Genomic DNA, 27,733 nt, shown 5'->3' with positions numbered 1-27,733 from the left:
ACACAACACCGCTCCCGGGTGGGCTCGAACCACCAACCTATTGGTTAACAGCCGAACGCGCTAACCATTGCGCCAAGGAAGCCCAAAATTTAAATGCTCGTCAGGTATTGTGTAAAAACCTTGACTTTTTACGTCACATCTGAGACCTCACAACACCGCTCCCGGATGGGCTCGAACCACCAACCTATTGCTTAACAGCCGAACGCGCTAACCATTGCGCCACGGAAGCCCAAAACCTAAATGCTCGTCAGGTATTGTGCAAAAAACTTGACTTTTTACGTCACATCTGAGACCTCACAACACCGCTCCCGGATGGGCTCGAACCACCAACCTATTGGTTAACAGCCGAACGCGCTAACCATTGCGCCACGGAAGCTCAGAAATTAAATGGTTGTCAGGTATTGTGGAAAAACTTTGGCTTTCTACGTTACATTTGAGATCACGCAACACCGCTCCCGGGTGGGCTCGAACCACCAACCTATTGGTTAACAGCCGAACGCGCTAACCATTGCGCCACGGAAGCCCAAAAGCTAAATGCTCGTCAGGTATTGTGCAAAAACCTTGACTTTTTACGTCACATCTGAGACCTCACAACACCGCTCCCGGATGGGCTCGAACCACCAACCTATTGGTTAACAGCCGAACGCGCTAACCATTGCGCCACGGAAGCCCAAAAGTTAAATGCTCGTCACGTATTGTGTAAAAACCTTGACTTTTTACGTCACATCTGAGACCTCACAACACCGCTCCCGGATGGGCTCGAACCACCAACCTATTGGTTAACAGCCGAACGCGCTAACCATTGAGCCACGGAAGCTCAGAAATTAAATGGTCGTCATTTATTGTGCAAAAACTTTGGCTTTCTACGTTACATTTGAGATCACACAACACCGCTCCCGGGTGGGCTCGAACCACCAACCTATTGGTTAACAGCCGAACGCGCTAACCATTGCGCCACGGAAGCCCAAAAGTTAAATGCTCGTCAGGTATTGTGTAAAAACCTTGACTTTTTACGTCACATCTGAGACCTCACAACACCGCTCCCGGATGGGCTCGAACCACCAACCTATTGGTTAACAGCCGAACGCGCTAACCACTGCGCCACGGAAGCCCAAAAATTAAATGGTCGTCATTTATTGTGCAAAAACTTTGGCTTTCTAAGTTACATTTCAGATCCCACAACACCGCTCCCGGGTGGGCTCGAACCACCAACCTATTGGTTAACAGCCGAACGCGCTAACCATTGAGCCACCGAAGCTCAGAAATTAAATGGTTGTCAGGTATTGTGGAAAACCTTGACTTTTTACGTCACATCTGAGACCTCACAACACCGCTCCCGGATGGGCTCGAACCACCAACCTATTGGTTAACAGCCGAACGCGCTAACCATTGCGCCACGGAAGACCAAAAGTTAAATACTCGTCAGGTATTGTGTAAAAACCTTGACTTCTTACGTCACATCTGAGACCTCACAACACCGATCCCGGATGGGCTCGAACCACCAACCTATTGGTTAACCGCCGAACGCGCTAACCATTGCGCCACGGAAGCCCAAATGTTAAATGCTCGTCAGGTATTGTGTAAAAACCTTGACTTTTTACGTCACATCTGAGACCTCACAACACCGCTCCCGGATGGGCTCGAACCACCAACCTATTGGTTAACAGCCGAACGCGCTAACCATTGAGCCACGGAAGCTCAGAAATTAAATGGTTGTCAGGTGTTGTGGAAAAACTTTGGCTTTCTACGTTACATTTGAGATCACGCAACACCGCTCCCGGGTGGGCTCGAACCACCAACCTATTGGTTAACAGCCGAACGCGCTAACCATTGCGCCACGGAAGCCCAAATGTTAAATGCTCGTCAGGTATTGTGTAAAAACCTTGACTTTTTACGTCACATCTGAGACCTCACAACACCGCTCCCGGATGGGCTCGAACCACCAACCTATTGGTTAACAGCCGAACGCGCTAACCATTGAGCCACGGAAGCTCAGAAATTAAATGGTTGTCAGGTGTTGTGGAAAAACTTTGGCTTTCTACGTTACATTTGAGATCACGCAACACCGCTCCCGGGTGGGCTCGAACCACCAACCTATTGGTTAACAGCCGAACGCGCTAAACATTGCGCCACGGAAGCCCAAAAGCTAAATGCTCGTCAGGTATTGTGCAAAAACCTTGATTTTTTACGTCACATCTGAGACCTCACAACACCGCTCCCGGATGGGCTCGAACCACCAACCTATTGGTTAACAGCCGAACGCGCTAACCATTGCGCCACGGAAGCCCAAAAGTTAAATGCTCGTTAGGTATTGTGTAAAAACCTTGACTTTTTACGTCACATCTGAGACCTCACAACACCGCTCCCGGATGGGCTCGAACCACCAACCTATTGGTTAACAGCCGAACGCGCTAACCATTGCGCCACGGAAGCCCAAAAGTTAAATGCTCGTCAGGTATTGTGCAAAAACTTTGGCTTTCTACGTTACATTTCAGATCCCACAACACGGCTCCCGGGTGGGCTCGAACCACCAACCTATTGGTTAACAGCCGAACGCGCTAACCATTGAGCCACGGAAGCTCAGAAATTAAAGGGTTGTCAGGTATTGTGGAAAACCTTGACTTTTTACGTCACATCTGAGACCTCACAACACCGCTCCCGGATGGGCTCGAACCACCAACCTATTGGTTAACAGCCGAACGCGCTAACCATTGCGCCACGGAAGCACAAAAGTTAAATGCTCGTCAGGTATTGTGCAAAAACTTTGGCTTTCTACGTTACATTTCAGATCCCACAACACGGCTCCCGGGTGGGCTCGAACCACCAACCTATTGGTTAACAGCCGAACGCGCTAACCATTGAGCCACGGAAGCTCAGAAATTAAAGGGTTGTCAGGTATTGTGGAAAACCTTGACTTTTTACGTCACATTTGAGACCTCACAACACCGCTCCCGGATGGGCTCGAACCACCAACCTATTGGTTAACAGCCGAACGTGCTAACCATTGCGCCACGGAAGCCCAAAAATTAAATGGTCGTCAGGTATTGTGGAAAAACTTTGGCTTTCTACGTTACATTTGAGATCACACAACACCGCTCCCGGATGGGCTCGAACCACCAACCTATTGGTTAACAGCCGAAGGCGCTAACCATTGAGCCACGGAAGCTCAGAATTTAAATGGTTGTCAGGTATTGTGGAAAAACTTTGGCTTTCTACGTTACATTTGAGACCCCACAACACCTTTCCCGAATGGGCTCGAACCACCAACCTTTCGATTAACAGCTGAACGCGCTAACCATTGCGCCACCGAAGCCCAAAAATTAAATGCTCGTCAGGTATTGTGTAAAAACCTTGACTTTTTACGTCACATCTGAGACCTCACAACACCGCTCCCGGATGGGCTCGAACCACCAACCTATTGGTTAACAGCCGAACGCGCTAAACATTGCGCCACGGAAGCCCAAAAGTTAAATGCTCGTCAGGTATTGTGTAAAAACCTTGACTTTTTACGTCACATCTGAGACCTCACAACACCGCTCCCGGATGGGGTCGAACCACCAACCTATTGGTTAACAGCCGAACGCGCTAACCATTGCGCCACGGAAGCCCAAAAATTAAATGGTCGTCATTTATTGTGCAAAAACTTTGGCTTTCTACGTTACATTTCAGATCCCACAACACGGCTCCCGGGTGGGCTCGAACCACCAACCTATTGGTTAACAGCCGAACGCGCTAACCATTGAGCCACGGAAGCTCAGAAATTAAAGGGTTGTCAGGTATTGTGGAAAACCTTGACTTTTTACGTCACATTTGAGACCTCACAACACCGCTCCCGGATGGGCTCGAACCACCAACCTATTGGTTAACAGCCGAACGTGCTAACCATTGCGCCACGGAAGCCCAAAAATTAAATGGTCGTCAGGTATTGTGGAAAAACTTTGGCTTTCTACGTTACATTTGAGATCACACAACACCGCTCCCGGATGGGCTATAACCACCAACCTATTGGTTAACAGCCGAAGGCGCTAACCATTGAGCCACGGAAGCTCAGAATTTCGAACCTGTGGCCTTCCGGGAGTGAGGCGGATGCGATAACCGCTACACTAAAGATATGTTATTATTTTTAATCGAAAGAACAGGGTCAAGTAATTAAGCAATACGTGAACAAACAAACCCCTCCATAGAAAATGCATTAGACTATACTTTGCAAGAACCATAACTCTGTGTCTACTAGAGATACCGGGATGTCCTTAGGATATGTTATAGTCCAATTTGTCATTCATCTAACCATACTAAAAACTTTGGGCTACGACAAACAGGGGCCGAGTACTTAAGCGAAACGTAAAGAAACAAACCCCCTCCATAGGAAATGAGTTAGACTATACTTTGCAGGCTCGTAACTCTGTTTCCACTGGAGATACGGGGATGTCCTTTGAGTATGTTATAGTCCAATTTGTCCCCCATCTAACCATACTAAAAACATTGAGCTACGACAAACAGGGGCCGAGTAATTAAGCTAAACGTAAACAAACAACCCGTCCTTAGGAAATGCATTAGACTATACTTTGCAGGCCCATAACTCTGTGTCTACTAGAGATACGAGGATGTCCTTAGGATATGTTATAGTCCAAATTGTCCCCCATCTAACCATACTAAAAACATTGAGCTACGGCAAACAAGGGCCGAGATATTAAGCAAAATGTTCGTCAACTTTGGTATCGTCTCACTTATTTTTATTATGTTACTTATGATTTTTGCACTAAACTTTGGAGGCTCATAACTCTTGTTCTACAAGAGATACTGGGATCTCCTTTGGATATGTTATAGTACTCTTTGCTCCCCATACAAGGATACTTTAAACTTGAGTCTACCGCAATATCGTCGTCAACTTATTTTTTGTCTCACTTATTGTTAGAAGGTTACTTTTGATTTTTGAAAATAAACTTTGCAGGCTCGTAACTCTGTTTCTACTGGAGATACGGGGATGTCCTTTGAGTATGTTATAGTCCAATTTGTCCCCCATCTAACCATACTAAAAACATTGAGCTACGACAAACAATAGTCGAGTAATTAAGCTAATCGTAAACAAACAAACCCTTCCATAGGAAATCCATTAGACTAAATTCTGGAGGCTCGTAACTCTGGTTCTACCAGAGATACGGGGATGTAAATAATGTGACCTTGACACAAATGTTCGGACAATTATAAAAAAAAACTTCGCGGTTTCGAACCTGTGGCCTTCCGGGAGTGAGGCGGATGCGATAACCGCTACACTAAATATATGTTATTATTATTAATCGAAAGAACAGGGTCAAGTAATTAAGCAATACGTGAACAAACAAACCCCTCCATAGAAAATGCATTATACTATACTTTGCAGGCTCGTAACTCTGTTTCTACTGGATATACGGGGATGTCCTTTGAGTATGTTTTAGTCCAATTTGTCTCCCATCTAACCATACAAAAAACATTGATCTACGACAAACAGGGGCCGAGATATTAAGCAAAACGTAACGAAACAAACCCCCTCCATAGGAAATGCATTAGACTATACTTTGCAGGCTCGTAACTCTGTTTCTACTGAAGATACGGGGATGTCCTTTGAGTATGTTATTGTCCAATTTGTCACCCATCTAACCATACTAAAAACATTGAGCTACGACAAACAGGGGCCGAGATATTAAGCAAAATGTTCGTCAACTTTGGTATCGTCTCACTTATTTTTATTATGTTATTTATGATTTTTGCACTAAACTTTGGAGGCTCATAACTCTTGTTCTACAAGAGATACTGGGATCTCCTTTGGATATGTTATAGTACTCTTTGCTCCCCATACAAGGATACTTTAAACTTGAGGCTACCTCAATATCGTCGTCAACTTACTTTTTGTCTCACTTATTGTTAGAAGGTTACTTTTGATTTTTGAAAATATACTTTGCAGGCTCGTAACTCTGGTTCTACCAGAGATACGGGGATGTAAATAATGTGACCTTGACACAAATGTTCGGATAATTATAAAGGTCTTTGCATGTTCCAAGCAAAAAAAAAAAAACTTCGCGGTTTCGAACCTGTGGCCTTCCGGGAGTGAGGCGGATGCGATAACCGCTACACTAAAGATATGTTATTATTTTTAATCGAAAGAACAGGGTCAAGTAATTAAGCAATACGTGAACAAACAAACCCCTCCATAGAAAATGCATTAGACTATACTTTGCAGGCTCGTAACTCTGTTTCTACTGGAGATACGGGGATGTCCTTTGAGTATGTTATAGTCCAATTTGTCCCCCATCTAACCATACTAAAAACATTGAGCTACGACAAACAATAGTCGAGTAATTAAGCTAATCGTAAACAAACAAACCCCTCCATAGGAAATCCATTAGACTAAATTCTGGAGGCTCGTAACTCTGGTTCTACCAGAGATACGGGGATGTAAATAATGTGACCTTGACACAAATGTTCCGATAATTATAAAAAAAAACTTCGCGGTTTCGAACCTGTGGCCTTCGGGAGTGAGGCGGATGCGATAACCGCTATACTAAAGATATGTTATTATTTTTAATCGAAAGAACAGGGTCAAGTAATTAAGCAATACGTGAACAAACAAACCCCTCCATAGAAAATGCATTAGACTATACTTTGCAAGGCCCATAACTCTGTGTCTTTTAGAGATACCGGGATGTCCTTAGGATATGTTATAGTCCAATTTGTCCTCCATCTAACGATACTAAAAACTTTGGGCTACGACAAACAGGGGCCGAGTACTTAAGCGAAACGTAAAGAAACAAACCCCCTCCACAGGAAATGAGTTAGACTATAATTTTGCAGGCTCGTAACTCTGTTTCCACTGGAGATACGGGGATGTCCTTTGAGTATGTTATAGTCCAATTTGTCCCCCATCTGACCATACTAAAAACATTGAGCTACGACAAACAGGGGCCGAGTAATTAAGCTAAACGTAAACAAACAACCCGTCCTTAGGAAATGCATTAGACTATACTTTGCAGGCCCATAACTCTGTGTCTACTAGAGATACGGGGATGTCCTTAGGATATGTTATAGTCCAAATTGTCCCCCATCTAACCGTACTAAAAACATTGAGCTACGACAAACAGGGGCCGAGTAATTAAGCTAAACGTAAACAAACAACCCGTCCTTAGGAAATGCATTAGACTCTATTTTGCAGGCCCATAACTCTGTGTCTACTAGAGATACGGGGATGTCCTTAGGATATGTTATAGTCCAAATTGTCCCCCATCTAACATACTAAAAACATTGAGCTACGGCAAGCAAGGGCCGAGATATTAAGCAAAATGTTCGTCAACTTTGGTATCGTCTCACTTATTTTTATTATGTTACTTATGATTTTTGCACTAAACTTTGGAGGCTCATAACTCTTGTTCTACAAGAGATACTGGGATCTCCTTTGGATATGTTATAGTACTCTTTGCTCCCCATACAAGGATACTTTAAACTTGAGGCTACCTCAATATCGTCGTCAACTTATTTTTTGTCTCACTTATTGTTAGAAGGTTACTTTTGATTTTTGAAAATAAACTTTTTAGGCTCGTAACTCTGTTTCTACTGGAGATACGGGGATGTCCTTTGAGTATGTTATAGACCAATTTGTCCCCCATCTAGCCATACTAAGAATTAGGGCTACGACAAACAGTAGTCGAGTAATTAAGCTAATCGTAAACAAACAAACCCCTCCATAGGAAATACATTAGACTAAATTCTGGAGGCTGGTAACTCTGGTTCTACCAGAGATACGGGGATGTAAATAATGTGACCTTGACACAAATGTTCGGATAATTATAAAAAAAAACTTCGCGGTTTCGAACCTGTGGCCTTCCGGGAGTGAGGCGGATGCGATAACCGCTACACTAAAGATATGTTATTATTTTTAATCGAAAGAACAGGGTCAAGTAATTAAGCAATACGTGAACAAACAAACCCCTCTATAGAAAATGCATTAGACTATACTTTTCAGGCTCGTAACTCTGTTTCTACTGTAGATACGGGGATGTCCTTTGAGTATGTTATAGTCCAATTTGACCCCCATCTAACCATACTAAAAACATTGAGCTACGACAAACAGGGGCCGAGTAATTAAGCTAAACGTAAACAAACAACCCGTCCTTAGGAAATGCATTAGACTATACTTTGCAGGCCCATAACTCTGTGTCTACTAGAGATACGGGGATGTCCTTAGGATATGTTATAGTCCAAATTGTCCCCCATCTAACCATACTAAAAAAATTGAGCTACGACAAACAAGGGCCGAGATATTAAGCAAAATGTTCGTCAACTTTGTTATCGTCTCACTTATTTTTATTATGTTACTTATGATTTTTGCACTAAACTTTGGAGGCTCATAGCTCTTGTTCTACAAGAGATACTGGGATCTCCTTTGGATATGTTTTAGTACTCTTTGCTCCCCATACAAGGATAATTTAAACTTGAGGCTACCTCAATATCGTCGTCATTTTATTTTTTGTCTCACTTATTGTTAGAAGGTTACTTGATTTTTGAAAATAAACTTTGCAGGCTCGTAACTCTGTTTCTACTCTGTCGAGTAATTAAGCTAATCGTAAACAAACAAACCCCTTCATAGGAAATACATGCAAAGACCTTTATAATTATCCGAACATTTGTGTCAAGGTCACATTATTTACATCCCCGTATCTCTGGTAGAACCAGAGTTACGAGCCTGCAAAGTTTATTTTCAAAAATCAAAAGTAACCTTCTAACAATAAGTGAGACAAAAAATAAGTTGACGACGATATTGAGGTAGCCTCAAGTTTAAAGTATCCTTGTATGGGGAGCAAAGAGTACTATAACATTTCCAAAGGAGATCCCAGTATCTCTTGTAGAACAAGAGTTATGAGCCTCCAAAGTTTAGTGCAAAAATCATAAGTAACATAATAAAAATAAGTGAGACGATACCAAAGTTGACGAACATTTTGCTTAATATCTCGGCCCTTGTTTGTCGTAGCTCAATGTTTTTAGTATGGTTAGATGGGGGACAATTTGCACTATAACATATCCTAATTACATCCCCGTATCTCTAGTAGACACAGAGTTATGGGCCTGCAAAGTATAGTCTAATGCATTTCCTAAGGACGGGTTGTTTGTTTACGTTTAGCTTAATTATTATTATTTATTATTGTTGATGAGGCGGGGCTCACGCCCTAGCACCGATGCCAAAGGCATATTGTGCAACCTCAAAATCAGGCCTTGAATAGGCCCGTAGCCACAGCGTAGCGAAGAATTCGCTCCACCGTAAAAGAGGAGACCCGCGAGGGCTCCACAGTGTGTGAATCAAAATGTTCTAGTCTAAGCGAGGCGAAGAAGTCGCACTCGCAAAGTACGTGAGCGGATGTTTCTTCCTTCTCCTGGCACGACCTGCAGAGGGGGTCGTCAGCAAGACCCATCAGATGGAGGTGCCTATTTAGCCGACAGTGTCCGGTCAGAAGACCGGTGGCCAGCCTAATATCCCATCTGCTGAGCGAAATTAGGTCTCTAGCACGAGACCTGCAGGGACCATTGACTAACTGTTTTGTCTGTCTCTGGCCATCCATGTCATGCCAGAGCTGGTTTTGTATGACAGTCATCCTGTCATGCAGGCTCCGTTTGACATGCCCGTAGGGGATGGGGACGGCCGGCTCCGGCCCCAAGAGCTTGGCCTCCGCGCCCCTTTTCGCAAATCTATCGGCTTGCTCATTGCCATAATAACCGCTATGCCCTGGCACCCAGTACAACAGAACCCTGTTGCAGGACGCCAGTTGCGCTAGCAGATCAAGGCAGCTACGCACCAGTTGAGAGGTAATCTGACACTGGTCCAGCGCATTCAGGGCGGCCTGACTGTCAGAATAGATCCTCACAGTCCGTCCGTTATACCCTTTGTTAATGCAGTAGTCTGCGCAATAACAGATCGCGGCAATTTCCGCTTGGAACACACTAGCAAAGGTGCCCAAGCAAGCAGAAAAACCGACCCTTGTAGTTTGGCAGTAATAGCCGGCGCCAGCGCCGGAATCAGTCTTGGAACCATCGGTGAACCAAATAGTTTCACCCCCAGTGCCAAGAGGCAGCAGGTTAGTCCACTCGGCCCGACTGGGAAAGTGGATGCTGAATGGCTTAGTGAAATCAAAGCTGGTAACGGTTTTGTCAGAGCACATCGTTAACGATGGCTCAAGTGCAGCGTACTCCCGAAAGAGCTTCGTATGGCTGTAATCCCAAAGTCTTGGAACCCAACAGCTTAATTACTCGGCCCCTGTTTGTCGTAGCTCAATGTTTTTAGTATGGTTAGATGGGGACAAATTGGACTATAACATACTCAAAGGACATCCCCGTATCTCCAGTGGAAACAGAGTTACGAGCCTGCAAAGTATAGTCTAACTCATTTCCTATGGAGGGGGTTTGTTTCTTTACGTTTCGCTTAAGTACTCGGCCCCTGTTTGTCGTAGCCCAAAGTTTTTAGTATGGTTAGATGAATGACAAATTGGACTATAACATATCCTAAGGACATCCCGGTATCTCTAGTAGACACAGAGTTATGGGCCTTGCAAAGTATAGTCTAATGCATTTTCTATGGAGGGGTTTGTTTGTTCACGTATTGCTTAATTACTTGACCCTGTTCTTTCGATTAAAAATAATAACATATCTTTAGTGTAGCGGTTATCGCATCCGCCTCACTCCCGGAAGGCCATTGATTCGAAACCGCGAAGTTTTTATTTTTCTTGGAACATGCAAAGACCTTTATAATTATCCGAACATTTTTGTCAAGGTCACATTATTTACATCCCCGTATCTCTGGTAGAACCAGAGTTACGAGCCTGCAAAGTTTATTTTCAAAAATCAAAAGTAACCTTCTAACAATAACCGAAGTTAAGCAGCGTCGAGCGCAGTCAGTACTTGGAAGGGCGACCACTTAGGAACACTGCGTGCCGTTAGCTTTTTCACTTTTTTTTCCTCTTTTAAATTCCAATAGATATGAAAAAAGCAAACATATTTTCTTTTTGTTATTGTATGAAAAAGATGAAGGTTAATTTGTCTCACTTAATTTAAATTCGAATTATTATCTAGCACTCTCGGCAACGGCCATATCACGCTGAGAACACCGGTTCTCATCCGATCGCCGACGTTAGCAGCGTCGAGCGCAGTCAGTACTTGGGAATACTGCGTGCCGTTTGCCTTTTCACTTTTGTTTCCTCTTTCAAATTCCACCAGATATGAAAAAAGCAAACATATCTTCTTTTTGTTATTGTTTTATAAAGAAGAAAGTTAATTAAATTCAAATTATTAACTAGCATTCTCGGCAACGGCCATATCACGCTGAATTCACCGGTTCTCGTCCGATAACCGAAGTTAAGCAGCGTCGAGCGCAGTCACTACTTGGGAGGGAGACCACTTAGGAACACTGCGTGCCTTTGGCTTTTTCACTTTTTTTCCCCATTTAAATTTTAATAGATATGAAAAAAGCAAACATGTTTTCTTTTTGTTATTGTTTTAAAATGATGAAGGTTAATTTGTCTCACTTAATTTAAATTCGAATTATTAACTAGCACTCTCGACAACGGCCATATCACGCAGAAAACACCGGTTCACGTCCGATCACCGAAGTTAAGCAGCGTCGAGCGCATACAGTACTTGGGAATACTGCGTGCCGTTTGTTTTTTCACTTTTGTTTCCTCTTTTAAATTCCACCAGATATGAAAAAAGCAAACATATCTTCTTTTTGTTATTGTTTTATAAAGATGAAGGTTAATTAAATTCAAATTATTAACTAGCACTCTCGGCAACGGCCATATCACGCTGAATACACCGGTTCTCGTCCGATAACCGAAGTTAAGCAGCGTCGAGCGCAGTCACTACTTGGGAGGGAGACCACTTAGGAACACTGCGTGCCGTTGGCTTTTTCACTTTTTTTTCCTCTTTTAAATTTTAATAGATATGAAAAAAGCAAACATGTTTTCTTTTTGTTATTGTTTTAAAATGATGAAGGTTAATTTGTCTCACTTAATTTAAATTCGAATTATTAACTAGCACTCTCGGCAACGGCCATATCACGCTGAAAAGACCGGTTCACGTCCGATCACCGAAGTTAAGCAGCGTCGAGCGCAGTCAGTACTTGGGAGGGCGACCACTTAGGAACATTGCGTGCTGTTAGTTTTTCACTTTTTTTTCCTCTTTTAAATTCCAATAGATATGAAAAAAGCAAACATATTTTCTTTTTGTTATTGTTTGAAAAAGATGAAGGTTAATTTGTCTCACTTAATTTAAATTCGAATTATTATCTAGCACTCTCGGCAACGGCCATATCACGCTGAGAACACCGGTTCTCGTCCGATCGCCGACGTTAGCAGCGTCGAGCGCAGTCAGTACTTGGGAATACTGCGTGCCGTTTGCTTTTTCACTTTTGTTTCCTCTTTCAAATTCTACCAGATATGAAAAAAGCAAACATATCTTCTTTTTGTTATTGTTTTATAATGATGAAAGTTAATTAAATTCAAATTATTATTTAGCACTCTCGGCAACGGCCATATCACGCTGAATACACCGGTTCTCGTCCGATAACCGAAGTTAAGCAGCGTCGAGCGCAGTCACTACTTGGGAGAGAGACCACTTAGGAACACTGCGTGCCGTTGGCTTTTTCAATTTTTCTTCCCCATTTAAATTTTAATAGATATGAAAAAAGCAAACATGTTTTCTTTTTGTTATTGTTTTATAAAGATGAAAGTTAATTAAATTCAAATTATTAACTAGCACTCTCGGCAAGGGCCATATCACGCTGAAAACACCGGTTCTAGTCCTATCACCGAAGTTAAGCACCGTCGAGCGCAGTCAGTACTTGGGAGGGCGACCACTTAGGAACACTGCGTGCCGTTGGCTTTTTCACTTTTTTTTCCTCTTTTAAATTTTAATAGATATGAAAAAAGCAAACATATCTTCTTTTTTGTTATTGTTTTATAAAGATGAAAGTTAATTAAATTCAAATTATTAACTAGCACTCTCGGCAACGGCCATATCACGCTTAATACACCGGTTCTCGTCCGATAACCGAAGTTAAGCAGCGTCGAGCGCAGTCACTACTTTCGAGGGAGACCACTTAGGAACACTGCGTGCCGTTGATTTTTTCACTTTTTTTTTCCTCTTATAAATTTTAATAGATATGAAAAAAGCAAACATGTTTTTTTGTTATTGTTTTAAAATGATGAAGGTTAATTTGTCTCACTTAATTTAAATTCGAATTATTAACAAGCACTCTCGGCAACGGCCATATCACGCTGAAAACACCGGTTTTCGTCCGATCACCGAAGTTAGGCAGCGTCGAGCGCATACAGTACTTGGGAATACTGCGTTCCGTTGGTTTTTCACTTTTGTTTCCTCTTTTAAATTCCACCCGATATGAAAGAAGCAAACATATCTTCTTTTTGTTATTGTTTTATAAAGATGAAAGTTAATTAAATTCAAATTATTAACTAGCACTCTCGGCAACGGCCATATCACGCTGAATACACCGATTCTCGTCCGATAACCGAAGTTAAGCAGCGTCGAGCGCAGTCAGTACTTGGGAACACTGCTTGCCGATGGCTTTTTCACTTTTGTTTCCTCTTAAATTCCACCAGATATGAAAGAAGCAAACATATCTTCTTATTGTTATTTTTTATAAAGATGAAGGTTAATTAAGTTCAAATTATTAACTAGCACTCTCGGCAACGGCCATATCACGCTGAATACACCGGTTCTCGTCCGATCACCGAAGTTAAGCAGCGTCGAGCGCAGTCAGTACTTGGGAACACTGCATGCCGATGGCTTTTTCACTTTTGTTTCCTCTTAAATTCCACCAGATATGAAAAAACAAACATATCTTCTTATTGTTATTTTTTATAAAGATGAAGGTTAATTAAGTTCAAATTATTAACTAGCACTCTCGGCAACGGCAATATCACGCTGAAAACACCGGTTTTCGTCCGATCACCGAAGTTAAGCAGCGTCGAGCGCAGTCAGTACTTGGGAGGGCGAACACTTAGGAACAACTGCGTGCCGTTAGCTTTTTCACTTTTTTTTCCTCTTTTAAATTCCAATAGATATGAAAAAAGCAAACATATTTTCTTTTTGTCATTGTTTTAAAAAGATGAAGGTTAATTTGTCTCACTTAATTTAAATTCGAATTATTATCTAGCACTCTCGGCAACGGCCATATCACGCTGAGAACAACGGTTCTCGTCCGATCGCCGACGTTAGCAGCGTCGAGCGCAGTCAGTACTTGGGAATACTGCGTGCCGTTGGTTTTTCACTTTTGTTTCCTCTTTTAAATTCCACCCGATTTGAAAAAAGCACACATATCTTCTTTTTGTTATTGTTTTATAAAGATGAAAGTTAATTTAATTCAAATTATTAACTAGCACTATCGGCAACGGCCATAAAACGCTGAATACACCGGTTCTCGTACGATAACCGAAATTAAGCAGCGTCGAGCGCAGTCAGTATTTGGGAGGGCGACGACTAAGGAACACTGCGTGCCGTTAGCTTTTTCACTTTTTTTTCCTCTTTTAAATTCCAATAGATATGAAAAAAGCAAACATATTTTCTTTTTGTTATTGTTTTAAAAAGATGAAGGTTAATTTGTCTCACTTAATTTAAATTCGAATTATTATCTAGCACTCTCGGCAACGGCCATATCACGCTGAGAACACCGGTTCTCGTCCGATCGCCGACGTTAGCAGCGTCGAGCGCAGTCAGTACTTGGGAAAACTGCGTGCCGTTTGCTTTTTCACTTTGTTTCCTCTTTCAAATTCCACCAGATATGAAAAAAGCAAACATATCTTCTTTTTGTTATTGTTTTATAAAGAAGAAAGTTAATTAAATTCAAATTATTAACTAGCATTCTCGGCAACGGCCATATCACGCTGAATTCACCGGTTCTCGTCCGATAACCGAAGTTAAGCAGCCTCGTGCGCAGTCACTACTTGGGAGGGAGACCACTTAGGAACACTGCGTGTCGTTGGCTTTTTCACTTTTTATTCCTCTTTTAAATTTTAATAGATATGAAAAAAGCAAACATGTTTTCTTTTTGTTATTGTTTTAAAATGATGAAGGTTAATTTGTCTCACTCAATTTAAATTCGAATTATTAACTAGCACTCTCGGCAACGGCCATATCACGCTGAAAACACCGGTTCTAGTCCTATCACCGAAGTTAAGTACCGTCGAGCGCAGTCAGTACTTGGGAGGGCGACCACTTAGGAACACTGCGTGCCGTTGGCTTTTTCACTTTTTTTTTCCTCTTTTAAATTTTAATAGATATGAAAAAAGCAAACATATCTTCTTTTTTGTTATTGTTTTATAAAGATGAAAGTTAATTAAATTCAAATTATTAACTAGCACTCTCGGCAACGGCCATATCACGCTTAATACACCGGTTCTCGTCCGATAACCGAAGTTAAGCAGCGTCGAGCGCAGTCACTACTTTCGAGGGAGACCACTTAGGAACACTGCGTGCCGTTGATTTTTTCACTTTTTTTTTCCTCTTATAAATTTTAATAGATATGAAAAAAGCAAACATGTTTTTTTGTTATTGTTTTAAAATAATGAAGGTTAATTTGTCTCACTTAATTTAAATTCGAATTATTAACAAGCACTCTCGGCAACGGCCATATCACGCTGAAAACACCGGTTTTCGTCCGATCACCGAAGTTAAGCAGCGTCGAGCGCATACAGTACTTGGGAATACTGCGTTCCGTTGGTTTTTCACTTTTGTTTCCTCTTTTAAATTCCACCCGATATGAAAGAAGCAAACATATCTTCTTTTTGTTATTGTTTTATAAAGATGAAAGTTAATTAAATTCAAATTATTAACTAGCACTCTCGGCAACGGCCATATCACGCTGAATACACCGGTTCTCGTCCGATAACCGAAGTTAAGCAGCGTCGAGCGCAGTCAGTACTTGGGAACACTGCTTGCCGATGGCTTTTTCACTTTTGTTTCCTCTTAAATTCCACCAGATATAAAAAAACAAACATATCTTCTTATTGTTATTTTTTATAAAGATGAAGGTTAATTAAGTTCAAACTATTAACTAGCACTCTCGGCAACGGCCATATCACGCTGAATACACCGGTTCTCGTCCGATCACCGAAGTTAAGCAGCGTCGAGCGCAGTCAGTACTTGGGAGGGCGACCACTTAGGAACAACTGCGTGCCGTTAGCTTTTTCACTTTTTTTCTCCTCTTTTAAATTCCAATAGATATGAAAAAAGCAAACATATTTTCTTTTTGTCATTGTTTTAAAAAGATGAAGGTTAATTTGTCTCACATAATTTAAATTCGAATTATTATCTAGCACTCTCGGCAACGGCCATATCACGCTGAGAACAACGGTTCTCGTCCGATCGCCGACGTTAGCAGCGTCGAGCGCAGTCAGTACTTGGGAATACTGCGTGCCGTTGGTTTTTCACTTTTGTTTCCTCTTTTATATTCCACCCGATTTGAAAAAAGCACACATATCTTCTTTTTGTTATTGTTTTATAAAGATGAAAGTTAATTTAATTCAAATTATTAACTAGCACTATCGGCAACGGCCATAAAACGCTGAATACACCGGTTCTCGTACGATAACCGAAATTAAGCAGCGTCGAGCGCAGTCAGTATTTGGGAGGGCGACCACTTAGGAACACTGCGTGCCGTTAGCTTTTTCACTTTTTTTTCCTCTTTTAAATTCCAATAGATATGAAAAAAGCAAACATATTTTCTTTTTGTTATTGTTTTAAAAAGATGAAGGTTAATTTGTCTCACTTAATTTAAATTCGAATTATTATCTAGCACTCTCGGCAACGGCCATATCACGCTGAGAACACCGGTTCTCGTCCGATCACCGACGTTAGCAGCGTCGAGCGCAGTCAGTACTTGGGAATACTGCAAGCCGTTGGCTTTTTCACTTTTGTTTCCTCTTTTAAATTCAACCCGATATGAAAAGAGCAAACTTATTTTCTGTTTGTTATTGTTTTAAAAAGATGATGGTTAATTTGTCTCACTTAATTTAAATTTGAATTATTACCTAGCACTCTCGGCAACGGCCATATCACGCTGAATACACCGGTTCTCGTCCGATAACCGAAGTTAAGCAGCGTCGAGCGCATACAGTACTTGGGAATACTGCGTGCCGTTGCCTTTTTCACTTTTGTTTCCTCTTTCAAATTCCACCAAATATGAAAAAGGCAAACATATCTTCTTTTTGTTATTGTTTTATAAAGATGAAAGTTAATTAAATTAAAGTTTTCAATAAGAAATCGTTGTCACGGATTTTGTATCTTGAAGAAAAAAAACATGCGATTTTTTCGGTACACTTTTGAATGCATTTTTTTCTGGACAAATGTTTGACCGAATTCAAATTAATTACCTATAAAATACTCATTAAAAGTGATTTCATTTCGATTGATCAATAAATAAAAATGAACCTCGATTTTTAATAACATTTTCAAAATCGACGTTTCTCGGCCAGAGAAAAACATTTTGAGAATTTTTTCACTATTTTAAAATATAACCATTGAAACCATTATTTTTGTTCTTTTTGCTTTAATTCAAGCAAATATAACGATATATATCCAAAAAACTGTTAAAATTCAATTTCCAATAAGAAATAGTTGTCACGGATTTTGTATCTAGAAGAAAAAAAACATGCGATTTTTTCGGTACACTTTTTAAGGAATTTTTTTCTGGACAAATTTTTGACCGAATTCAGCTTAATTACCTATAAAATACTCATTAAAAGTGATTTCATCTCGATTGATCAATAAATAAAATTGAACCTCGATTTTTAATAACATTTTCAAAATCGACGTTTCTCGGCCAGAGAAGCACATTTTGAGAATTTTTTCACTATTTTAAAATATAACCACTGAAACCACTATTTTTGTACTTTTTGCTTTAATTCAAGCAAATATAACGATATATATCCAAAAAACTGTTAAAATTCAATTTCCAATAAGAAATAGTTGTCACGGATTTTGTATCTAGAAGAAAAAAAACATGCGATTTTTTCGGTACACTTTTTAAGGAATTTTTTTCTGGACAAATTTTTGACCGAATTCAGCTTAATTACCTATAAAATACTCATTAAAAGTGATTTCATCTCGATTGATCAATAAATAAAATTGAACCTCGATTTTTAATAACATTTTCAAAATCGACGTTTCTCGGCCAGAGAAGCACATTTTGAAAATTTTTTCACTATTTTAAAATATAACCACTGAAACCACTATTTTTGTACTTTTTGCTTTAATTCAAGCAAATATAACGATATTCATTCAAAAAACTGTTAAAATTCAATTTCCAATAAGAAATCGTTGTCACGGATTTTGTATCTAGAAGAAAAAAACATGCGATTTTTTCGGTACACTTTTTAAGAAATTTTTTCCTGGACAAATTTTTGACCGAATTCAGCTTTATTACCTATAAAATACTCATTAAAAGTGATTTCATTTCGATTGATCAATAAATAAAAATGAACCTCGATTTTTAATAACATTTTCAAAATCGACGTTTCTCGGCCAGAGAAAAACATTTTGAGAATTTTTTCACTATTTTAAAATATAACCATTGAAACCATTATTTTTGTTCTTTTTGCTTTAATTCAAGCAAATATAACGATATATATCCAAAAAACTGTTAAAATTCAATTTCCAATAAGAAATAGTTGTCACGGATTTTGTATCTAGAAGAAAAAAACATGCGATTTTTTCGGTACACTTTTTAAGAAATTTTTTCCTGGACAAATGTTTGACCGAATTCAGCTTATTTACCTATAAAATACTCATTAAAAGTGATTTCATATCGATTGATCAATAAATAAAAATGTACCTCGAGTTTTAATAACATTTTCAAAATCGACGTTTCTCGGCCAGAGAAGCACATTTTGAGAATTATTTCATTATTTTAAAATATAACCACTGAAACCATTATTTTTGTACTTTTTGCTTTAATTCAAGCAAATATAACGATATTCATCCAAAAAACTGTTAAAATTCAATTTCCAATAAGAAATAGTTGTCACGGATTTTGTATCTTGAAGAAAAAAAACATGCGATTTTTTCGGTACACTTTTTAAGGAATTTTTTTCTGGACAAATTTTTGACCGAATTCAGCTTAATTACCTATAAAATACTCATTAAAAGTGATTTCATCTCGATTGATCAATAAATAAAATTGAACCTCGATTTTTAATAACATTTTCAAAATCGACGTTTCTCGGCCAGAGAAGCACATTTTGAGAATTTTTTCACTATTTTAAAATATAACCACTGAAACCACTATTTTTGTACTTTTTGCTTTAATTCAAGCAAATATAACGATATTCATTCAAAAAACTGTTCAAATTCAATTTTCAATAAGAAATCGTTGTCACGGATTTTGTATCTTGAAGAAAAAAAAACATGCGATTTTTTTGGTACACTTTTTAAGAAATTTTTTCCTGGACAAATGTGTGACCGAATTCAAATTAATTACCTATAAAATACTCATTAAAAGTGATTTAATTTCGATTGATCAATAAATAAAAATGAACCTCGATTTTTAATAACATTTTCAAAATCGACGTTTCTCGGCCAGAGAAAAACATTTTGAGAATTTTTTCACTATTTTAAAATATAACCAATGAAACCATTATTTTTGTACTTTTTGCTTTAATTCAAGCAAATATAACGATATTCATTCAAAAAACTGTTAAAATTCAATTTCCAATAAGAAATCGTTGTCACGGATTTTGTATCTAGAAGAAAAAAACATGCGATTTTTTCGGTACACTTTTTAAGGAATTTTTTCCTGGACAAATTTTTGACCGAATTCAGCTTTATTACCTATAAAATACTCATTAAAAGTGACTTCATTTCGATTGATCAATAAATAAAAATGAACCTCGATTTTTAATAACATTTTCAAAATCGACGTTTCTCGGCCAGAGAAGCACATTTTGAGAATTTTTTCACTATTTTCAAATATAACCACTGAAACCATTTTTTTGTACTTTTAGCTCTAATTCAAGCAAATATAACGATATTCATCCAACAAACTGTTAAAATTCAATTTCCAATAAGAAATCGTTTTCACGGATTTTGTATCTTGAAGAAAAAAACAAGCGATTTTTTCGGTACACTTTTGAATGCATTTTTTTCTGGACAAATTTTTGACCGAATTCAGCTTATTTACCTATAAAATACTCATTAAAAGTGATTTCATATCGATTGATCAATAAATAAAAATGTACCTCGAGTTTTAATAACATTTTCAAAATCGACGTTTCTCGGCCAGAGAAGCACATTTTGAGAATTTTTTCATTATTTTAAAATATAACCACTGAAACCATTATTTTTGTACTTTTTGCTTTAATTCAAGCAAATATAACGATATTCATTCAAAAAACTGTTCAAATTCAATTTTCAATAAGAAATCGTTGTCACGGATTATGTATCTTGAAGAAAAAAAACATGCGATTTTTTCGGTACACTTTTTAAGAAATTTTTTCCTGGACAAATGTTTGACCGAATTCAAATTAATTACCTATAAAATACTCATTAAAAGTGATTTCATTTCGATTGATCAATAAATAAAAATGAACCTCGATTTTTAATAACATTTTCAAAATCGACGTTTCTCGGCCAGAGAAAAATATTTTGAGAATTTTTTCACTATTTTAAAATATAACCACTGAAACCACTATTTTTGTACTTTTTGCTTTAATTCAAGCAAATGTAACGATATTCATTCAAAAAACTGTTCAAATTCAATTTTCAATAAGAAATCGTTGTCACGGATTTTGTATCTTGAAGAAAAAAAAACATGCGATTTTTTCGGTACACTTTTTAAGAAATTTTTTCCTGGACAAATGTGTGACCGAATTCAAATTAATTACCTATAAAATACTCATTAAAAGTGATTTCATTTCGATTGATCAATAAATAAAAATGAACCTCGATTTTTAATAACATTTTCAAAATCGACGTTTCTCGGCCAGAGAAAAACATTTTGAGAATTTTTTCACTATTTTAAAATATAACCAATGAAACCATTATTTTTGTACTTTTTGCTTTAATTCAAGCAAATATAACGATATTCATTCAAAAAACTGTTAAAATTCAATTTCCAATAAGAAATCGTTGTCACGGATTTTGTATCTAGAAGAAAAAAACATGCGATTTTTTCGGTACACTTTTTAAGAAATTTTTTCCTGGACAAATTTTTGACCGAATTCAGCTTTATTACCTATAAAATACTCATTAAAAGTGACTTCATTTCGATTGATCAATAAATAAAAATGAACCTCGATTTTTAATAACATTTTCAAAATCGACGTTTCTCGGCCAGAGAAGCACATTTTGAGAATTTTTTCACTATTTTCAAATATAACCACTGAAACCATTTTTTTGTACTTTTAGCTCTAATTCAAGCAAATATAACGATATTCATCCAACAAACTGTTAAAATTCAATTTCCAATAAGAAATCGTTTTCACGGATTTTGTATCTTGAAGAAAAAAACAAGCGATTTTTTCGGTACACTTTTGAATGCATTTTTTTCTGGACAAATTTTTGACCGAATTCAGCTTTATTACCTATAAAATACTCATTAAAAGTGATTTCATTTCGATTGATCAATAAATAAAAATGAACCTTGATTTTTAATAACATTTTCAAAATCGACGTTTCTCGGTCAGAGAAAAACATTTTGAGAATTTTTTCACTATTTTAAAATATAACCATTGAAACCATTATTTTTGTTCTTTTTGCTTTAATTCAAGCAAATATAACGATATATATCCAAAAAACTGTTAAAATTCAATTTCCAATAAGAAATAGTTGTCACGGATTTTGTATCTAGAAGAAAAAAAACATGCGATTTTTTCGGTACACTTTTTAAGGAATTTTTTTATGGACAAATTTTTGACCGAATTCAGCTTAATTACCTATAAAATACTCATTAAAAGTGATTTCATCTCGATTGATCAATAAATAAAATTGAACCTCGATTTTTAATAACATTTTCAAAATCGACGTTTCTCGGCCAGAGAAGCACATTTTGAAAATTTTTTCACTATTTTAAAATATAACCACTGAAACCACTATTTTTGTACTTTTTGCTTTAATTCAAGCAAATATAACGATATTCATTCAAAAAACTGTTAAAATTCAATTTCCAATAAGAAATCGTTGTCACGGATTTTGTATCTAGAAGAAAAAAACATGCGATTTTTTCGGTACACTTTTTAAGAAATTTTTTCCTGGACAAATTTTTGACCGAATTCAGCTTTATTACCTATAAAATACTCATTAAAAGTGATTTCATTTCGATTGATCAATAAATAAAAATGAACCTCGATTTTTAATAACATTTTCAAAATCGACGTTTCTCGGCCAGAGAAAAACATTTTGAGAATTTTTTCACTATTTTAAAATATAACCATTGAAACCATTATTTTTGTTCTTTTTGCTTTAATTCAAGCAAATATAACGATATATATCCAAAAAACTGTTAAAATTCAATTTCCAATAAGAAATAGTTGTCACGGATTTTGTATCTAGAAGAAAAAAAACATGCGATTTTTTCGGTACACTTTTTAAGAAATTTTTTCCTGGACAAATGTTTGACCGAATTCAGCTTATTTACCTATAAAATACTCATTAAAAGTGATTTCATATCGATTGATCAATAAATAAAAATGTACCTCGAGTTTTAATAACATTTTCAAAATCGACGTTTCTCGGCCAGAGAAGCACATTTTGAGAATTATTTCATTATTTTAAAATATAACCACTGAAACCATTTTTTTGTACTTTTAGCTCTAATTCAAGCAAATATAACGATATTCATCCAACAAACTGTTAAAATTCAATTTCCAATAAGAAATCGTTTTCACGGATTTTGTATCTTGAAGAAAAAAACAAGCGATTTTTTCGGTACACTTTTGAATGCATTTTTTTCTGGACAAATTTTTGACCGAATTCAGCTTTATTACCTATAAAATACTCATTAAAAGTGATTTTATCTCGATTGATCAATAAATAAAATTGAACCTCGATTTTTAATAACATTTTCAAAATCGACGTTTCTCGGCCAGAGAAGCACATTTTGAGAACTTTTTCACTATTTTAAAATAGAACCATTGAAACCACTATTTTTGTACTTTTTGCTTTAATTCAAGCAAATATAACGATATTCATACAAAAAACTGTTAAAATTCAATTTCCAATAAGAAATCGTTGTCACGGATTTTGTATCTTGAAGAAAAAAAACATGCGATTTTTTCGGTACAGTTTTTAATGAATTTTTTTCTGGACAAATTTTTGACCGAATTCAGCTTATTTACCTATAAAATACTCATTAAAAGTGATTTCATATCGATTGATCAATAAATAAAAATGTACCTCGAGTTTTAATAACATTTTCAAAATCGACGTTTCTCGGCCAGAGAAGCACATTTTGAGAATTTTTTCATTATTTTAAAATATAACCACTGAAACCATTATTTTTGTACTTTTTGCTTTAATTCAAGCAAATATAACGATATTCATTCAAAAAACTGTTCAAATTCAATTTTCAATAAGAAATCGTTGTCACGGATTATGTATCTTGAAGAAAAAAAAACATGCGATTTTTTCGGTACACTTTTTAAGAAATTTTTTCCTGGACAAATGTTTGACCGAATTCAAATTAATTACCTATAAAATACTCATTAAAAGTGATTTCATTTCGATTGATCAATAAATAAAAATGAACCTCGATTTTTAATAACATTTTCAAAATCGACGTTTCTCGGCCAGAGAAAAATATTTTGAGAATTTTTTCACTATTTTAAAATATAACCACTGAAACCACTATTTTTGTACTTTTTGCTTTAATTCAAGCAAATGTAACGATATTCATTCAAAAAACTGTTCAAATTCAATTTTCAATAAGAAATCGTTGTCACGGATTTTGTATCTTGAAGAAAAAAAAACATGCGATTTTTTCGGTACACTTTTTAAGAAATTTTTTCCTGGACAAATGTGTGACCGAATTCAAATTAATTACCTATAAAATACTCATTAAAAGTGATTTCATTTCGATTGATCAATAAATAAAAATGAACCTCGATTTTTAATAACATTTTCAAAATCGACGTTTCTCGGCCAGAGAAAAACATTTTGAGAATTTTTTCACTATTTTAAAATATAACCAATGAAACCATTATTTTTGTACTTTTTGCTTTAATTCAAGCAAATATAACGATATTCATTCAAAAAACTGTTAAAATTCAATTTCCAATAAGAAATCGTTGTCACGGATTTTGTATCTAGAAGAAAAAAACATGCGATTTTTTCGGTACACTTTTTAAGAAATTTTTTCCTGGACAAATTTTTGACCGAATTCAGCTTTATTACCTATAAAATACTCATTAAAAGTGACTTCATTTCGATTGATCAATAAATAAAAATGAACCTCGATTTTTAATAACATTTTCAAAATCGACGTTTCTCGGCCAGAGAAGCACATTTTGAAATTTTTTCACTATTTTAAAATATAACCACTGAAACCACTATTTTTGTACTTTTTGCTTTAATTCAAGCAAATATAACGATATTCATTCAAAAAACTGTTAAAATTCAATTTCAAATAAGAAATCGTTGTCACGGATTTTGTATCTAGAAGAAAAAAACATGCGATTTTTTCGGTACACTTTTTAAGAAATTTTTTCCTGGACAAATTTTTGACCGAATTCAGCTTTATTACCTATAAAATACTCATTAAAAGTGATTTCATTTCGATTGATCAATAAATAAAAATGAACCTCGATTTTTAATAACATTTTCAAAATCGACGTTTCTCGGCCAGAGAAAAACATTTTGAGAATTTTTTCACTATTTTAAAATATAACCATTGAAACCATTATTTTTGTTCTTTTTGCTTTAATTCAAGCAAATATAACGATATATATCCAAAAAACTGTTAAAATTCAATTTCCAATAAGAAATAGTTGTCACGGATTTTGTATCTAGAAGAAAAAAAACATGCGATTTTTTCGGTACACTTTTTAAGAAATTTTTTCCTGGACAAATGTTTGACCGAATTCAGCTTATTTACCTATAAAATACTCATTAAAAGTGATTTCATATCGATTGATCAATAAATAAAAATGTACCTCGAGTTTTAATAACATTTTCAAAATCGACGTTTCTCGGCCAGAGAAGCACATTTTGAGAATTATTTCATTATTTTAAAATATAACCACTGAAACCATTATTTTTGTACTTTTTGCTTTAATTCAAGCAAATATAACGATATTCATCCAAAAAACTGTTAAAATTCAATTTCCAATAAGAAATAGTTGTCACGGATTTTGTATCTTGAAGAAAAAAACATGCGATTTTTTCGGTACACTTTTTAAGGAATTTTTTTCTGGACAAATTTTTGACCGAATTCAGCTTAATTACCTATAAAATACTCATTAAAAGTGATTTCATCTCGATTGATCAATAAATAAAAATGAACCTCGATTTTTAATAACATTTTCAAAATCGACGTCTCTCGGCCAGAGAAGCACATTTTGAGAATGTTTTCACTATTTTCAAATATAACCACTGAAACCATTTTTTTGTACTTTTTGCTTTAATTCAAGCAAATATAACGATATTCATCCAAAAAACTGTTAAAATTCAATTTCCAATAAGAAATCGTTGTCACGGATTTTGTATCTTGAAGAAAAAAACAAGCGATTTTTCGGTACACTTTTGAAAGCATTTTTTTCTGGACAAATTTTTGACCGAATTCAGCTTTATTACCTATAAAATACTCATTAAAAGTGATTTCATCTCGATTGATCAATAAATAAAATTGAACCTCGATTTTTAATAACATTTTCAAAATCGACGTTTCTCGGCCAGAGAAGCACATTTTGAGAATTTTTTCACTATTTTAAAATATAACCACTGAAACCACTATTTTTGTACTTTTTGCTTTAATTCAAGCAAATATAACGATATTCATTCAAAAAACTGTTCAAATTCAATTTTCAATAAGAAATCGTTGTCACGGATTTTGTATCTTGAAGAAAAAAAAACATGCGATTTTTTCGGTACACTTTTTAAGAAATTTTTTCCTGGACAAATGTGTGACCGAATTCAAATTAATTACCTATAAAATACTCATTAAAAGTGATTTAATTTCGATTGATCAATAAATAAAAATGAACCTCGATTTTTAATAACATTTTCAAAATCGACGTTTCTCGGCCAGAGAAAAACATTTTGAGAATTTTTTCACTATTTTAAAATATAACCAATGAAACCATTATTTTTGTACTTTTTGCTTTAATTCAAGCAAATATAACGATATTCATTCAAAAAACTGTTAAAATTCAATTTCCAATAAGAAATCGTTGTCACGGATTTTGTATCTAGAAGAAAAAAACATGCGATTTTTTCGGTACACTTTTTAAGGAATTTTTTCCTGGACAAATTTTTGACCGAATTCAGCTTTATTACCTATAAAATACTCATTAAAAGTGACTTCATTTCGATTGATCAATAAATAAAAATGAACCTCGATTTTTAATAACATTTTCAAAATCGACATTTCTCGGCCAGAGAAGCACATTTTGAGAATTTTTTCACTATTTTCAAATATAACCACTGAAACCATTTTTTTGTACTTTTAGCTCTAATTCAAGCAAATATAACGATATTCATCCAACAAACTGTTAAAATTCAATTTCCAATAAGAAATCGTTTTCACGGATTTTGTATCTTGAAGAAAAAAACAAGCGATTTTTTCGGTACACTTTTGAATGCATTTTTTTCTGGACAAATTTTTGACCGAATTCAGCTTTATTACCTATAAAATACTCATTAAAAGTGATTTTATCTCGATTGATCAATAAATAAAATTGAACCTCGATTTTTAATAACATTTTCAAAATCGACGTTTCTCGGCCAGAGAAGCACATTTTGAGAACTTTTTCACTATTTTAAAATAGAACCATTGAAACCACTATTTTTGTACTTTTTGCTTTAATTCAAGCAAATATAACGATATTCATACAAAAAACTGTTAAAATTCAATTTCCAATAAGAAATCGTTGTCACGGATTTTGTATCTTGAAGAAAAAAAACATGCGATTCTTTCGGTACAGTTTTTAATGAATTTTTTTCTGGACAAATTTTTGACCGAATTCAGCTTATTTACCTATAAAATACTCATTAAAAGTGATTTCATATCGATTGATCAATAAATAAAAATGTACCTCGAGTTTTAATAACATTTTCAAAATCGACGTTTCTCGGCCAGAGAAGCACATTTTGAGAATTTTTTCATTATTTTAAAATATAACCACTGAAACCATTATTTTTGTACTTTTTGCTTTAATTCAAGCAAATATAACGATATTCATTCAAAAAACTGTTCAAATTCAATTTTCAATAAGAAATCGTTGTCACGGATTTTGTATCTTGAAGAAAAAAAAACATGCGATTTTTTCGGTACACTTTTTAAGAAATTTTTTCCTGGACAAATGTGTGACCGAATTCAAATTAATTACCTATAAAATACTCATTAAAAGTGATTTCATTTCGATTGATCAATAAATAAAAATGAACCTCGATTTTTAATAACATTTTCAAAATCGACGTTTCTCGGCCAGAGAAAAATATTTTGAGAATTTTTTCACAATTTTAAAAAATATAACCACTGAAACCACTATTTTTG

General features: G+C 36.0%; 14 pseudogenes; all 14 read left to right on the top strand.

The window, feature by feature from the left end:
- The first annotated feature begins 11,319 nt into the window (after positions 1-11,319).
- On the top strand, positions 11,320-11,438 carry LOC149697016 (5S ribosomal RNA; annotated as a pseudogene).
- Positions 11,439-11,799: 361 nt separating this feature from the next.
- LOC149697015 (5S ribosomal RNA) lies at positions 11,800-11,918 on the top strand (annotated as a pseudogene).
- A 137-nt stretch (positions 11,919-12,055) lies between these two features.
- LOC149697014 (5S ribosomal RNA) lies at positions 12,056-12,174 on the top strand (annotated as a pseudogene).
- A 360-nt stretch (positions 12,175-12,534) lies between these two features.
- LOC149697013 (5S ribosomal RNA) lies at positions 12,535-12,653 on the top strand (annotated as a pseudogene).
- Positions 12,654-12,775: 122 nt separating this feature from the next.
- Positions 12,776-12,894, top strand: LOC149697012 (5S ribosomal RNA; annotated as a pseudogene).
- Positions 12,895-13,017: 123 nt separating this feature from the next.
- On the top strand, positions 13,018-13,136 carry LOC149697011 (5S ribosomal RNA; annotated as a pseudogene).
- Positions 13,137-13,717: 581 nt separating this feature from the next.
- LOC149697010 (5S ribosomal RNA) lies at positions 13,718-13,820 on the top strand (annotated as a pseudogene).
- A 118-nt stretch (positions 13,821-13,938) lies between these two features.
- On the top strand, positions 13,939-14,058 carry LOC149697009 (5S ribosomal RNA; annotated as a pseudogene).
- Positions 14,059-14,897: 839 nt separating this feature from the next.
- On the top strand, positions 14,898-15,016 carry LOC149697008 (5S ribosomal RNA; annotated as a pseudogene).
- A 137-nt stretch (positions 15,017-15,153) lies between these two features.
- LOC149697007 (5S ribosomal RNA) lies at positions 15,154-15,272 on the top strand (annotated as a pseudogene).
- Positions 15,273-15,396: 124 nt separating this feature from the next.
- LOC149697006 (5S ribosomal RNA) lies at positions 15,397-15,515 on the top strand (annotated as a pseudogene).
- Positions 15,516-16,095: 580 nt separating this feature from the next.
- On the top strand, positions 16,096-16,215 carry LOC149697005 (5S ribosomal RNA; annotated as a pseudogene).
- A 361-nt stretch (positions 16,216-16,576) lies between these two features.
- On the top strand, positions 16,577-16,695 carry LOC149697004 (5S ribosomal RNA; annotated as a pseudogene).
- A 376-nt stretch (positions 16,696-17,071) lies between these two features.
- LOC149697003 (5S ribosomal RNA) lies at positions 17,072-17,174 on the top strand (annotated as a pseudogene).
- The last annotated feature ends 10,559 nt before the right edge of the window (positions 17,175-27,733 follow it).

The sequence above is a fragment of the Phalangium opilio genome, unplaced genomic scaffold, assembly GCF_054372755.1.
Source record: "Phalangium opilio isolate 3A_F unplaced genomic scaffold, DU_Popi_V2 ptg000021l_1, whole genome shotgun sequence".
Classification (NCBI taxonomy): domain Eukaryota; kingdom Metazoa; phylum Arthropoda; class Arachnida; order Opiliones; family Phalangiidae; genus Phalangium; species Phalangium opilio.
Note: the sequence above shows the minus strand (reverse complement) of the source record. Positions and strands in the feature narration are given on the sequence as shown.